General features: G+C 41.6%; 2 protein-coding genes across 6 annotated transcripts in view; one reads left to right on the top strand and one right to left on the bottom strand.

The window, feature by feature from the left end:
- Positions 1-14,214, top strand: part of LOC111245917 (uncharacterized) — a 140,967-nt gene that overhangs the window by 103,334 nt on the left and 23,419 nt on the right. The gene's annotated exons all lie outside the window — the stretch shown is intronic.
- Ptpmeg (protein tyrosine phosphatase Meg) overlaps positions 1-14,214 on the bottom strand; it is a 57,528-nt gene that overhangs the window by 24,606 nt on the left and 18,708 nt on the right. The window contains exon 1 of one of the 4 annotated variants that reach the window (XM_086978861.1): positions 544-641. The exons of the other annotated variants lie outside the window; for them this stretch is intronic. The gene's annotated coding sequence lies outside the window, so the exon portion shown is untranslated. Of the gene's footprint in view, positions 1-543; positions 642-14,214 lie in introns of those variants that run through there. 4 annotated transcript variants of the gene reach the window in all.

Below are 14,214 nucleotides of genomic sequence, written 5' to 3'. Positions count from 1 at the left end.
CGTACGTTGTCTTAGGTGGACTAGCTTCAGATGAAATGCTACGCTTTCCGAAAGATATCTACTTAAATTCTCTTAGTGTAGAATATAAAATCACTAATTGATTTTTCTAGCAACCTCCCCACCATAAACTGCCGGCAATCACCGATGATATTATAAACATTAATGTTATTTCGGCCGACCTACAGAAACCTCGTCTCACAGAAAAAAAACTGTCTCCAGTTCGCTTACAAATACCATGTATAGCACTTGTGTATATAAAATGCACATTTTTTTTACACACACTATATATATATATATATATATATATATATATATATATATATATATATATATATATAAGTATGTGTCATCTCGACGAAACATTTTCCAATGAAACCTATGCAGAGCTGCTTCGAATAAAGAAAAATGCTTTAAATTATATTATGAATTTTCCGTTTATGTCAGTCGTTATAGGTCTGTCGCTCTAGCTGGCGGCGTTTTCTCCAAAGACATTATATTCCGTATCGTGCTTTCGTAAAAGTGACTCCACTTACGATGACTTACCCAAATAGCACGCTAGTATTTGGCCCAGCGGCCAAGCCCACCATAACAGGTTCAGGAAGATGTTCGTGTCCCTTAGCTTTTTCACCCGGTACAGCCATCTGCCAGCCGACAATAATTTGTCAAATTAATTTTACTTGACCCATTAGCTCGTTTATTAGTTTCATAATTCTTTTCTCATGCCCTATCCGCTCCAACGATGTCAGCTGATGTCACTTGAACACTGAACTGCGTTAACAGCAGCAAACCATGTTTGGCCTTCGGGCCGAATTAGCAGTGGCCTTTTTTCAGAGGAGTCCCGTTTTTCCACTACGCTGTGTTTCTTCCTTACGTCGGTTTGTTGTACGTGGAAGGAGCAAAATTTTAGCTGAACGCTACTTATATGAAAAAGACAGACACAACAGGACCATAAGTAGTATAGGGGACAACTGCAATTGTCATGCTGACCTCTTCCGATAAAACTTCGCTCTCTAGGAGAACGAGAGCCGAACGCCAAATCCGTTGCTAGGGGCTGCCGCCGCGATTAATACAAAAATAGAAAAAATAGTTTCGCGTGCGCGTAATCCAATAAAAGCGTGCCGTTCATTAAGGACCTAAGCTTAGCCCTTTTCAAAACCTAAAAATAGAAATACTTTTCGTTGCGTCTGTCTTCTGCATCGTTGCTATGCAATTGCCTAGCAGATTAAAGTCATTCTAACTAAAGGCTACAATACTTTCTCATTAATAACGCGTCTGCTAGAAACAAGCCTTAAATCGAAGCCAATACACCGTAAACATCGCCTAGTTAATGCAAAGCACAAGATAGCGGATTGGTTGCGAGCAAAAATATGAAATGATCTAACTAAATCATCTGTTTTTTCGAAAAGGCTTTCTGAGCTCTTTGCACAAATACAATAAGCTTCTCAATTACGGCGATTTTGGCCCTTGCTATACCTAAAATAGGTTCTCCTCAGTGCGTAACTTGCTTGCAGTCGACCGAGAGCCATTTCACAAGACGAGGCCCTTATTATTATTATTATTGTTCTTATTATCAGGAGATCAAGGACCTATTCGTGCAAGGCGCCGCAGGCAAGCGTTACTCGCAAACAGAAGTTTAGTTGGTCGTCTTATGGCATCAGGCAGATTTGACCCATAGGCCGCTCTATTTTTAGAAGTTTTCTCAAAAACATTCACCTCGAGCGAGGTAGCATTGCCTCGTGCAGCCATTTGCAAGTACGTAGAGTTTTAGAGTATGAAAAGCTTTCACTGTAAAAACTGTGGGAAGATGAGTGCATTGTAGGAGTTACACATTTGTGGAGGGGCTGTAAAGGTCACTCATAAAAGGAAGAAGTTGACACTTGGCAGTCGTCTGTGGGTAACGAGTCAATGTGAGCGTCACCGTCGTTGTCACCGTTGACACCGATCGTTGTCCATCTGTACGAATCAGATAATAAATACTGTTACCGTCCGTAATCGTTGCGTTTCGTCTGCTAGCCTTTTAATTACTCGCGCCAAATCTCTAACGTTACCATGTTGTGGTCTTGCACGGTGGAAATGCTTCTTCGTATCTTACGGATAGTAAAGTGGATAAACATTCAGGTTTCTTATAATAATCATACGCCATTACCTTTCTCGTGTAATTCTTTTACTATACTTAATAAAAAGTTGACTGATTTAGCAATGTAAAACTTGTTCAATTACCTACAATAGTCTATTGCACTGTGCTCGTTTATTCTCAGTCCCGCGATCCTTCCTAACAGCTCGATTCTAGTACTTCAGCTCCACTTTTGACGATTGAGTTCAGGCGAAACAGATGAATCATCGTTAATCGGAGCTCCTAGGGACCAGTGTCCGCACCGGAACTAACCGACCGGGCCTGGCCTGACTCGAAAGGGCGACGCGTATCGTTAAATTAATTTCAACGCACAAAAACTGCCTAGGACCCTCGGTTTGCAAAGTGTATCACGTCGAGTCACCTCTGCCTGACAAGTGGAACATGAGCGCGTCTCATGTGGCCGACAAATGTATCAGGTAAACCATTTATACGATGACACGTATCTGTCTTGTCAACTACTCCTTCAGATGCGGAAATTTGAATTTGCATAGCATGTGGCAACTACTTGTTTGCCAGCTGTTGAAAATCAGAAGAACGGCCGTGTGTTTTGTTTTCCAAATTAAAATAAAGCACAAAATCAAGTGGAGAGTTCTTGTAACAGCGATTCCGGACATGTTAAAACTATTCTGCTAACATAGAACAGTAAGAGCACTCTTTTTTAAAGGTGTCCACTTTAGAGCCTACTAATCATTACGTTCCGAACGTGGTATGTTCGACTCAATGAAGCTGATCCAATTGCTAACACTGTAGAAGTTCCTCAATAAATTACCATATAAACTATATACTATATACGGATTCTCTTTTTTTCATAAGAACGTAAATCTTCAATGATGAGTACGTATTTAGTTGAATACTTAAAAATGTGTCCAACCAGATTTTCACTATTTCGGTAGCGTAAGTTCTCCAAACATGAGGAAGACGTTAACTTGTAGCGGCTTATTCGCTTTAGCAGTTCCAGATACCGCGTCTAAACGCGACACAGTTCGTAACGAAGCTTCGAGGCCATACGATCAGTGCGTTTCGGGGCTGTTGGGTAGAAAGATTGAAGTGTCGGCCCAGGCTGTACCACTTCAGTTTATCTCGTTTTGTGTCCGTTGGCACTGCCGAATTCATCAGAAAGAAAGAATACATTTTTCGATTGTGGCCGGATTTATCAAGTCCGTGACAAATAAACTTATTTATTATTAGGAAATTTCTAGGGAATTTGCAGAAAAACACTCGAACACTTGAACATCGATGCCCTCAATGCGGAAGACTCTGTGTTTGTGGGATGCAAATATGCCCAATGTACTAATCGTTTACTCAAGACTGAACGTGTCTGCGACACCTAGCTTCAACCAATTCAACGATACGCTCGGGCAGTGAATTATTCCCCTGAACATTCGATCTTGTTCGTCCTGTGTGAAGTCCAAAGTAAATTCCCTATGGGTCGTTTTGGAAAATTTAAGATTTAAATCTGGCTGAACAAACACCTAACGGCCCTTAGGATTGGTATCACTAAGTATTCGTTCAGACTTTTAACCTGTTGCTTACCGTTGTAATAAAAAATGACTAGCTGGAAGCTTGTTCTACCCATAGGCTCTTCGATTTGGTCTGCAGACGATCCGAAAAGATCTGAGTTATTTTTTTGTTGCTTTGTGTTGTTAGCCGCTCTATTTAGCCTGAGGTAACTAACGACTCATTTTTATTCATTTCTGTCTCACGAACATAAGAGCAAAATCTCACTGGTCTGTCCTTACCTGCTATATTTCTAGGAAAAGTATTTCAATATGTCCCCTTTCTAGTGAGGATTCAATTATTGCTAGGTATAATATGTAGAGATGATAAATTGAAGCCACGTTAAGTTAACCGTTTTAATTTGATGGTCGAGCGAAACCTTTGCTTTGGAGAAATTCAATTGTTTTGACCCCTTTTTTTTTTTTTCTAACTGTCGTTTGCATCCAAATTCACATACGCTTTTATTTTTCTTTAATGTGAGTCTATAGATGTCTGTTTATTCGGAAGCAACGCCATCTTTCTCTAGAGTCTTAAGCTAAGTCAGTTAGTTCGTTGCTGTCGAGAATACCAGCCACTAACTCTGTATCCAACAAAGGTCCTCGTACTACTCATTCTATGATCGTTGCGAATAGAAGCAGATACACTGAAATGTCCGCAGAGATGAAAAAGATAGTCAAACTCAGGTTATTTGTCTCTTGGATGGTTTGGTTTCGTCTGCATCCCACACGGAGACCTGTCATTGAATTGACCTGCAACAGCTCATCATGGACCATTGAATCGTGTTCTTTATGGGCAGCTTTTCTCCCTTTTTCTCTATATGTTCATGATTTGGCGACCGTGCCGCCGCAACACTGTCCTTTTTACCTCTCCATAAGCTTCTATGTGGTGGTGTAACCCCTTGCTTTGACTACAGCGACCCCATAATCCTCAGCAGCGGTCGAGGCATACGAATCGTCCAACGTACATGCCGTGGAGTAGAAGACGCAATCGGCTCTATACTCTACGATGACATGTTGAAATATACCGCTATTTTCCAGACAGTTAAGTTTGTTTGTTCGGTGTGTGTCGATTTATGGCGAAGTGTCAAATGATTCAGCATTCAAAGTATACACCCTTGAGCGATCACGTAAGCCTATCTATGTTTCGTCCCCGTGGAATTATAAAATCATTCAAGATTTTATAATTCCACGGAGATGCGAAGGCTAAATCAGCTTAGGGCAAAATTACGTCGGAAATAATCCGATAGGATTTTTTTCCTTTATCATTCAATTGTGTTTCGTAATTAGTTTACTCTTTACGTTTAATGTTATTCTTTACGTAATTGTATTGACATGATTAAACAGGTACTATTTTTGTAAAGGGGAAACGATACGGACGTGTTCCAGTAAAGCCCTATCAGCCCAATCACATCTTGTGGCATCTGTTAACCCATTGCAAAGGCCGGCGGTCAAAAAAGGCCGCTCTCTTTACTGTGCAGCATTTGCCTTACTGCCGAAAATGTTGTTATTGGCATACAATTATATGTCAAGCGAGCAGAGCTGTATAGTCGTGGATCACACGGAACAGTGGATCGGTGACGCGATAATAATGGCGCAAGTGCTAAGCAGCGCACTTCCTCCGTAGTGAGTGTTAGGTGAAGCTTTCCGAAGATAAGGAATTAATAGTCTTCTAGGTAGCCACCGACTTTAGGTCCACTGAAGAAAACGTTAGCAGTCTACCTACACACCCAACTCCCTGTGTTCTGGTAAGCCTGCCTATATCAATGCGCTAAAAACCCCATGGCAAGAAAAGCATGAACGGTTTTTTTAAAAGCATAATTTATAAGTGCCAACCGCGTAACAAGACAAATCTGTACGTTTCGATGGTTCGGATTCTCAGGTGGCGTTAAGGTATTGCTTTAAAAAAGGCCATTACCCCTTCCAGGTAACATTACGGCCTATGGGAAATTCTTGTGCTCATTTTAGGATGGAACAGATTTTTCCGTTGTTTTCACGAGCTTTTACACATAAAGAGCTGACGAAAATCATAATAATCGTGTTGCTAACCCGTGCAAAACACAAAGGTACGCTATTCAATGGAAAAGTACTTGATTTACTCATATATATTATATGATTTCGTTATAAATTCTGTTTTAGTTATAGTGCAGCATAACAGTTCTCATGAGAAAAATCCTGATAGGGCTCGTCACCGAGTAGCATAGATTCGCATGCAAAAATACATAAATATGAATAGTAAATACTTCCTTGGATAATTGGTATACATGGAAGTAAAGGGTGGCGGCACCGTCTGGGGAGCCTCTGTTACCATTCGTCTATATGTGGAGACTCTGTTGGAGAAAAACCTTGACTAGTCTAACAAAACCGATCTGAAATAATGGACCATGTACCAGATGTAAAGAACATATATGTATATAATTCTTCATAATTGGCAAACAACTTATCCAGAAGATAACTTGTGAGTATCACAAGCAATGGCCTTTTAGGCTGTACTTGATATTAAGACATGGTTTGAAAAAAATTATATCGCATCAGAAAGGATCTACAACGAAATTCGAATGATGTTAGGAATTGAGCCTGCGTGCAACGTGAAGATAAGATGACGATACTGAAGCACGTGTCCCTCAGGGAAGCACTGAACACAAAGGAAGGTCTGTAAAGCACCGATATCTGCACAGCCTGGAGATGCATGAATTATATATATCATGAAGATAACCGTAGCCGCTTCTATAGCTGCCGCCTAGTTAGCAATTGTCTACTATTACGAGTTTATGGTCAAATCTGTGGCTAAGAGAAGCTAAACGAAAAAGCAGCTTGTGCGCCTGCCTGTATGGCGCTATAAAGGGAAAAGCAATGGTCTTCAACTCACAATAACTTGTATCGAACAAAACAAATAATACAATATTCGTAAGTTCAGTTCGGTGCAACGTGCAAATTCTAAGAAAGAAAAAATACAAGTTACTTATTTTATTTTAAAATTACTATTTTTCTAACGTATGAATGTTATAGCGATCCGGGCTTGAAGAAAATTCGAAAAGACGCTTGACGCTGAGCGCCAGTACGAATTTTTAGAATTTTCGATCTTTGGATTCATGTGCAAAAGTACCTCTGCGCATTTGGTTAAGCACCCACTTTGTATTTTTTCTAGAACGCAGACTGTTTTCATTAGCATCTTCCGCGCTCATTCCAACTAATTATATTACATACCGCTTCAAAATTTAGTGACAACAGACGGCCCTGATCCAAGAGACAAAAAACGAACAGGATACATTTGTCTCTGTTTGCATTCGTATGAAAAAGTTTCTCCCTTCGAATATGTCTCTGCTATCCTGTGCATGTTCCCGCGTACAGATGTTGTACATTAAGGTAATAAGTAAAGATATTTTATAGCATCGAGGTCCAATCGGAGTCACAACCTGTAATGGGTAGGTATTACACAATACTCGAGTAGAAAAGCTATACCCCTAACTGCTACAATTTTGCGGAACGACTACGCTATATGAGGTGCGTTTCTGTTGGGAAATTGTTTATTCCGGTGATCGAACTGTGTGAGCAATTGTTAATACAATAATTCCGTAAAGATTTACGTAACTCGAAAGTTTTTCGTGACGCTATGTTTCATCAGTTGAAACGAGTACGCGTTTGTCTGGGGAACTAGTCACTCGGCAACTTTCAATATAATCAATTATCGATTACTTATAGTGGCTATACGCCAATAGTTGGGCGTCGAATAGGGCGGGTATGACGCTGTCCACACGGCGAAATCTCTACAAAAGACTTAAGAAATGAATCGCCGTACCGAAAGCGGGATATAATCATAAAAACAATTGCATTTTCATATATACAATAACATGTCAAAAGGCGCAAACGTTATTTTTTGTACCGACGTGTATCACTGCCATTATTAGAGCATTTCTATGATTTATGTCTGATTTACGTTTGATTTATGTCTTATGAGTGCTACACGGTAAAAAGGTAAAAACCTTTTTAAGGTTAATATATATACCATGTGTTCGGGTGGTGTTGAGGCAGGTTGTTTATCGCAGCAAAAAAGAAAGGAAACTGCTCGCATTTATCTGATACTATAAAAAGAAGTTATAAACTCCTGATAGCGGCTACAGGAGGCTCGTGTTTACGGTATGAGCTAGGATCTATATCAGATGAGCCACTGTCCAATGTTTTTGAGCTGGACAAATCGTAACCTAAACTGGTTGTCTACATCGACACTCTACATCGTACTAATTTGGATGAGTTCGAGGAGTGTTTTGATAAAGCAATGGCGACAATCTGCAATAGAAATTAAATTACAATAGCTCGAACGTTTATCAGAACTGAACAAGGGGGGAATGCTCACTGTCGATCGGATCTTTTTTAGGCTTCTTGCGTGATTTTGGCTCCCTCGAACCAACAGACCTTTTGAACTTTTTCAACATTTTCATGTTTAAAGCGACATAAAACATCTGCCAAGCAGCAGGTCGAAAGTACACTGAGCTAAGCTCTACGATCGCTGCTAAACACACATTCATTGGTGACGAATGGTAACAACCATCCAATCCCAGCAGTATTAATAAACGTGCTCATTATATCGAGTCGTCAAAGGTACTGAGCATTTTTCGTCACTGTAGAAACAATGTGAGTCGCGACGGGCCTACGTTGGAGCCGAAATTTGGCAGTGGTAGATGTGGTAGGATTATACGAGTATTTTTATTTAGACTTAAGGTAGAGCGTTTTAAAGATGTGTGAGATGTCTGCAAAAACAGTTTGTTACAATAAAGGCTCAAATGCTGCCGAGGCCCATGAAGATATTTTCGCAGTTTATGGTGAAGATGCATCGTTGTAAGAAAGGGTCCAGTGATGATGGTTCTATCGTTTTCATTCTAGATGTTCGATAAGTTGCGGGGAAAGTTGATGAAGTTATTGTGAAACTAGAAGAGGACCGGTACGCGAATCGTCCTGATGTTGCGAACGATAATTAGGGATCCGCCACCGAATAGTCTCAAATCATTTAGCTACAAAAAAGCTTGATGCTTACGCACCGAAAAAATGACCGCAAAATTATTTACTTGATCGTATTTCCATCCGACAGAGACGCAACGAACTAGAATCACTTCCAAAGTGGTCGCCACCGGATAATGAATAGTAGATTACATGCAACAATTAGATGCAGATATGGGGAAGGATTTAGTCCACAAAATTTCTGTAGCATAGCCCAGACCGATGCCCAAAAAAGCTGATACTACGCGCCCGGGGAGATCGAAAGGAACTGTGCATTTTGAGTTGCTGCCGCCCGATAGAACGATTGATTCGGACGTCTATTGTCGAGACCACTTACCGAAATTACGATAAGCTACTGATTAGTCGGAGCTAGTTAACAGAGGGACAGGCGTCATCTCCCCAGCCCTCATGGCGACCTCAGATCACATATATTTCTTTGGTCGCTTGGCAATTTAGATGGAAAATTTTAACGTATTCACCAGATAACCCGCATCTTGCACTATAAGGCTGAATCACTTTTGTAAGTCTATAAAAAGCTTCCTATTAAAAAAGTGCTAACTTAGTTTCAATCAATCGATGCAAGAATCACTTGCTACAATTCCTTGTCCACAAACCGCAGAATTTCTGCAATGATAGGACTATAATCTAACGAAAAAGATGGCCGAAGGCCGTTTGTTGAACTTAGTAAAAGTTGGCTTGGCAAAAAATGAGAAACATTTAAATTTCATTTGACTCAGGTCAACACTCTTTCGACAATTCAATACATGCTACTATCGTTGTTGTCCTAATAATAAAAATGAGAACGAACACGAACACACACAGCCAGCGTGGTGTCATGATGAACCTTTCCTCTTTGCAGGAAACTACCTGTTCTAACTTTCAAACCTTGGTTCCCATCGGTGATCATTTGAGGTTGCGTGAGCTCTAACTACTTAGAATACCACGATCCTGCCACGCACGATTGCAACCAGCCTGAATGCCCAATTGCGACGAAAACACTGCTCCAGTGCTGAAGTTGTGCAACCCGTAATATGTATATAGTACACGCTAGCTAGTTACTTAAGAATTTCCTCACCTTTGTAGGAGGTCGTAACAGCTGCTGAACAAGCGCCAACGGCCAATGACCCGCAACCCGCCCTGTCTGCAATGCTTCAGAAGGACCAGGGTTCCGAGGCCTAAAGCCCTCCTGCTTATGCGATTGCCTCTGTTCCTGAAGTCAATTTCATTTCATGCTGCTAACGCGAGCTCAAGAAGCCCGCAGCTGTTGCGACTTCAGCCCTTCTCCGGAGTTCTGGCCGGAAGTCCATACCGGAGTAGACGGCTCACCTACCCGCAATGCCATTTCGCTACTGAGGCCGATACCTTGTCGTGGTGTGGCTATTCCGTTCACGATGATACTACCCACTACTGGTTGGCTGGTTCAATGGGAGGCCACGCGTGTACTGTGCAATACAGCCGTGATGCAGATAGATGTATGTTTATTTGAGGATTATACGCGCAGTACGTAACATGCTCTGATGCCATGAGCTCACCTTTTTCATAGTACGCAACTTGTTACCTATAGCAGTGTAACTATCTAACGAGTTCTGTCTTTGCAAACAGGCGTGGCGGCCACCGCAGGAAGGCGCCAAGGGAGTTGTGGGCCTCCTAAAAGCAATACGAATAAAGTCTGCATGGAAAAGGGTCCGCCCTTCCTAAGCGTGCGAGCGTCACACATAGATTGCAACTCATGAATGCTAGCACGCAATGCTTTTTCGGGAACGAAGCTGGCTCTGCTTCGCAATAGACATGAAAAAAGGAACGAGATAGAAAAGAGATAAGGGGGAAAAGAAAACGGGTTCTCAGGATCCTAGGACTGTCTGCCGCCTCCAGCGCTCGTTAACCTTCCTTTGTTCGTGCCTGTCGTTCAGAATAGTAGTGCGAATGAGATTGCTACCGACAACGTGGACTCTCTCATACTCTGCTCTGCTATTTCGTATGACAACGACGAGCGGCGGGTGTTCACCGTGCAACACGCAATACAGGAAGCCAGCTTATGTGTTCGGAAAGGAATCAGATGGCAACACACACTTCTGTAAAACGCGAAAAAAGAACGGTAAACAAGCAGAGACGCGAACTCCCATGTATACTCTTCTCCTCTGTTTGTGTTCAGCAATTCAAGAGCAGCTGTGGCTTGCTTACGTCGTCACGTTATGCCGATTGGTCATTGCTAGCGTCTACCCGGTCGCAGACTATTCCATTGTTTCGAGCTGGTGTCTTTCGAGCAAAACTAAGCTCTGCTATTTAATTTATCCACCCTAATACTGTCTTAGCACACTAAATGTGTCGGCACACCCATCTGTCTATTCGGACGCGGTGAGCGCGGCCTCCTGCCTGATCCTTTATCCATCCACAGCAAACAGGACAGAATAGCCGACTGTTCCGAGGACGCTGACTGCGCGCACTATAATTGATCATTATCGATTGTTTGATTTTTACGTTGCGGCAAACGCATAGAGAAAAAGCATAGAAAATTTTGTTTCCTATAACACGGCTCCGCAATGCTACAGTGATACGCAACTGGATTCAGCCCGGTAGAGACTGGTAGCCTGAATAAGGAATCCAGCGAGGATTAGGTCGTTTGAACAGCTTAATCTTCCCATACTTTGTTGAGAAAGAGCTCCCGATTTTAGGCTGAAACATCTTCTCGGTTCTCTTCGTGTTATTTGATTGTTGCTTATCTATTTCGAAATTAGGCCGGTACGTTCTGTATACTGGGCGTCTTGTTAGGGAGCGCCGTTAGTGTTTTGCCCTACAAGTTATGCAAGTCGGCATTATTCACTAAACATAACGTATATCCGAGCATACGGAGGCTGGCAAAACGTTCTCTTCTTTTTCCCTCCATCTCGACCCAACCCGACGCTAATCGCTCAAGCGTGTATACACAAAATTCTCACAAAGTTATGTTGATTCACCGATGAAAGCCCTTTCATTACGGTCTAGGCGCAATTTGCCTCGTCACCATAGATAATACATACAGAATGAACAACATGTAGCAGACAACCACACTTAAGCAAAATCCGCGTTGGCGTTCAGGCCGCAGTACATAAATGCATTTCCGACGATCTCCCGTTGAACGAGACGTTACCTATTGGCTCAAGCCGCGAGCAGATTGCTTACTAAGAACTACTGATGCATTGTGCAAAAAGTGTATGTCCGCGCATGTGTGAAGATGAAGAAACTTCGTTGAACTGTTGATTTGATTTTACATCGGCCTGGTTTCAATAGAAAAGCTGAAAATTGAAAAGCAGGTAACGGGATAAGGTCCTGTCAATGAGTAGAGAATAACGCCTCAAACTATGGTTAACGTTTATGGGGATTGGGCTGTACTATCCAAAAGAATCTAATATACTGAGAAAATGTATGCAAATTTGAGCATTTCTCCGGGAAAATTGCCGCTTCTACCAACTTTATGTGACTGTGTTAAAATTGTAGACACAACAATGAACGAAAGACTATGCCAGGCCGCACTATGCAGGAAGAAAAATTGGTTTAAGGAATTATTATTTACAGTTTACAGCCAGTGAAGTTAGATAAAGAACAGTGATTTGTTCGTTATGGTTCGATTACTTGGGGCCGGACTAAGTTGCAGTTTAGATTTATCGCGGTTAGCGGTAATTTTCAAAACGTAACATGTAAACATATTTGGTAAAACCCCCGACAAAAGCAACGCATTTTACGTCGGGTGCAAAATTCCAATTTTTTTAATGAAGCATCTGCAGCTAACAGATTAGACACAGTCTATCTAATAGAGAATCATTGACGTGGCTATATATATATATATACGTTCCTTTAAATTCCATAATGAAATTCTGTGAATGAAAAATTTCCTCTTATATCTAGCTGCAATCTATTACGACATATTGGTTCTACGGATCTAATAAGTGCCGTATTCCGTCTGCCTGAATTCTAGAGGTGTACACTTAACGATTCGCACTGCTTTTTGAAAATAAGTTCGCTTTTCCATTAAGTAGTATATAGATTAAAGCGTAGGTAAGAGCCTTACTTAGCCTAAATTGGCCTAGTCTTGCGTCAAGGATCTATTGTGAACACTGATATATATATATATATAGCTAGAGAAACTTGATTTTCACTACTCCACAAAACGACCTTTATTGGCGTGTTACTATTAATGAATAGGTCCAATATTGTAGGAGGAAGAATAAAGACGACACGAGTCGTCTCATCTATACTAAGTCCGAGGCGTCTTTTATGATAAAGACACCAATGATACATTGTTAGTTAAGCTTCTTTATTTGATAGTCGCCGTTTACCCAACGGCTCTGCAGCCGTATACCACATCGCCTCTGCAAAGGCATCGCAAAGCTTTACATAAATTTCACACTAATATTCATTGAGATGGAAAAATTGAGACGAGTAGTTGAATTTTATTTTAGGTTAAACTTAGCAATGCCGCGCCATCAACTTTTAAACGAAAAATCGTGTTATATATCAGAGAATCCTAGTGTCAAAAAAAGTGTATTTACCTTTTTCGCTTTTCAGACGATGAGGTAGCCTAGACAACCTTAATTGTACATGACGTACATTATCTCTTTTTTAATACAGCCTGTTATTTACAGTTGTCGTTCTGGGTAGCACATAACCCGAAGTCAGTCGTCGTTATGATCTCAGCATGGCTCAGCTGTGGGCAAGAGCTTAATAATCGTCGTTCCTTGCACGCCTTCATGAAATATGTTTTTTTTCTGTCCTGCAGATAGACTTGCATCGAATCCGTTTCACCTACTTAGACCTGCTCCGTCCAGCATTTCTTACCAACGGTTTTCGTAACTGCTATGCTAGCCACGTTCTTAACGAGCAGCACGGAAGACGTTCAGTGACAGCGGTTCTAGAATGAAAAGGCAGACAACTATTGCAACTAAAACTCGATTCAGCTTGTCTTTGTGTCCTGCCCTACTCACCATAAGCTCCCGTTAGGGTCCGTTTGCTATTGGCTGGGCTACCGTTTACTTACGCAGCGTTGCGTTACCTGCCTATGGCTTGTGGCTTTTTTGTGTCAGCCACCAGAAGCCTGCTATTTTTAGCGGCCTTCGTATGCCTGTCTCACATTTCGGTCCGCAACCTCGTTACACACACAGTAGTAGCTATGCTACCACGTCAGGGAGATAGGCACATAGCCTGGGGAAATGCTACTGTCATTTCAATTCAATTGTCGGTTTGATTTAGCCAGCAGAAGGACAAAATGGATAAATGAACGAACTGCTTGAATACATGCTTGCTCAAGCCGGCTACACCGGTCAGCTGACAAAATCAGATGAACGGTCTTGGGCTACGGGAGGATACGATGACCCTCATTCATTGACAGCTAATTCTCTTGACTAGTTAATAGCCCAAGCCCAAGTGACGAACTAGCTTTTACAGTACTCGTTCTTATGTAGTATATGGTGTACTCTTGAATGCGGGCTGCTATGTACCTTCTTCTATTTTACGACTATTTGCAGCCACTCTAGCAGCGCTAGCGTCTCAAGCACAATAAGTCGGTCATCGCTTACCTGACAACCGATTGCTCCCTTCGACTTCGTAGACCAGGCCCTT

The sequence above is a fragment of the Varroa destructor genome, unplaced genomic scaffold (genome assembly GCF_002443255.2).
Source record: "Varroa destructor unplaced genomic scaffold, Vdes_3.0 BEIS01000002.1, whole genome shotgun sequence".
NCBI classification, from domain to species: domain Eukaryota; kingdom Metazoa; phylum Arthropoda; class Arachnida; order Mesostigmata; family Varroidae; genus Varroa; species Varroa destructor.
This window is presented reverse-complemented; position numbering and strand designations above follow the sequence as displayed.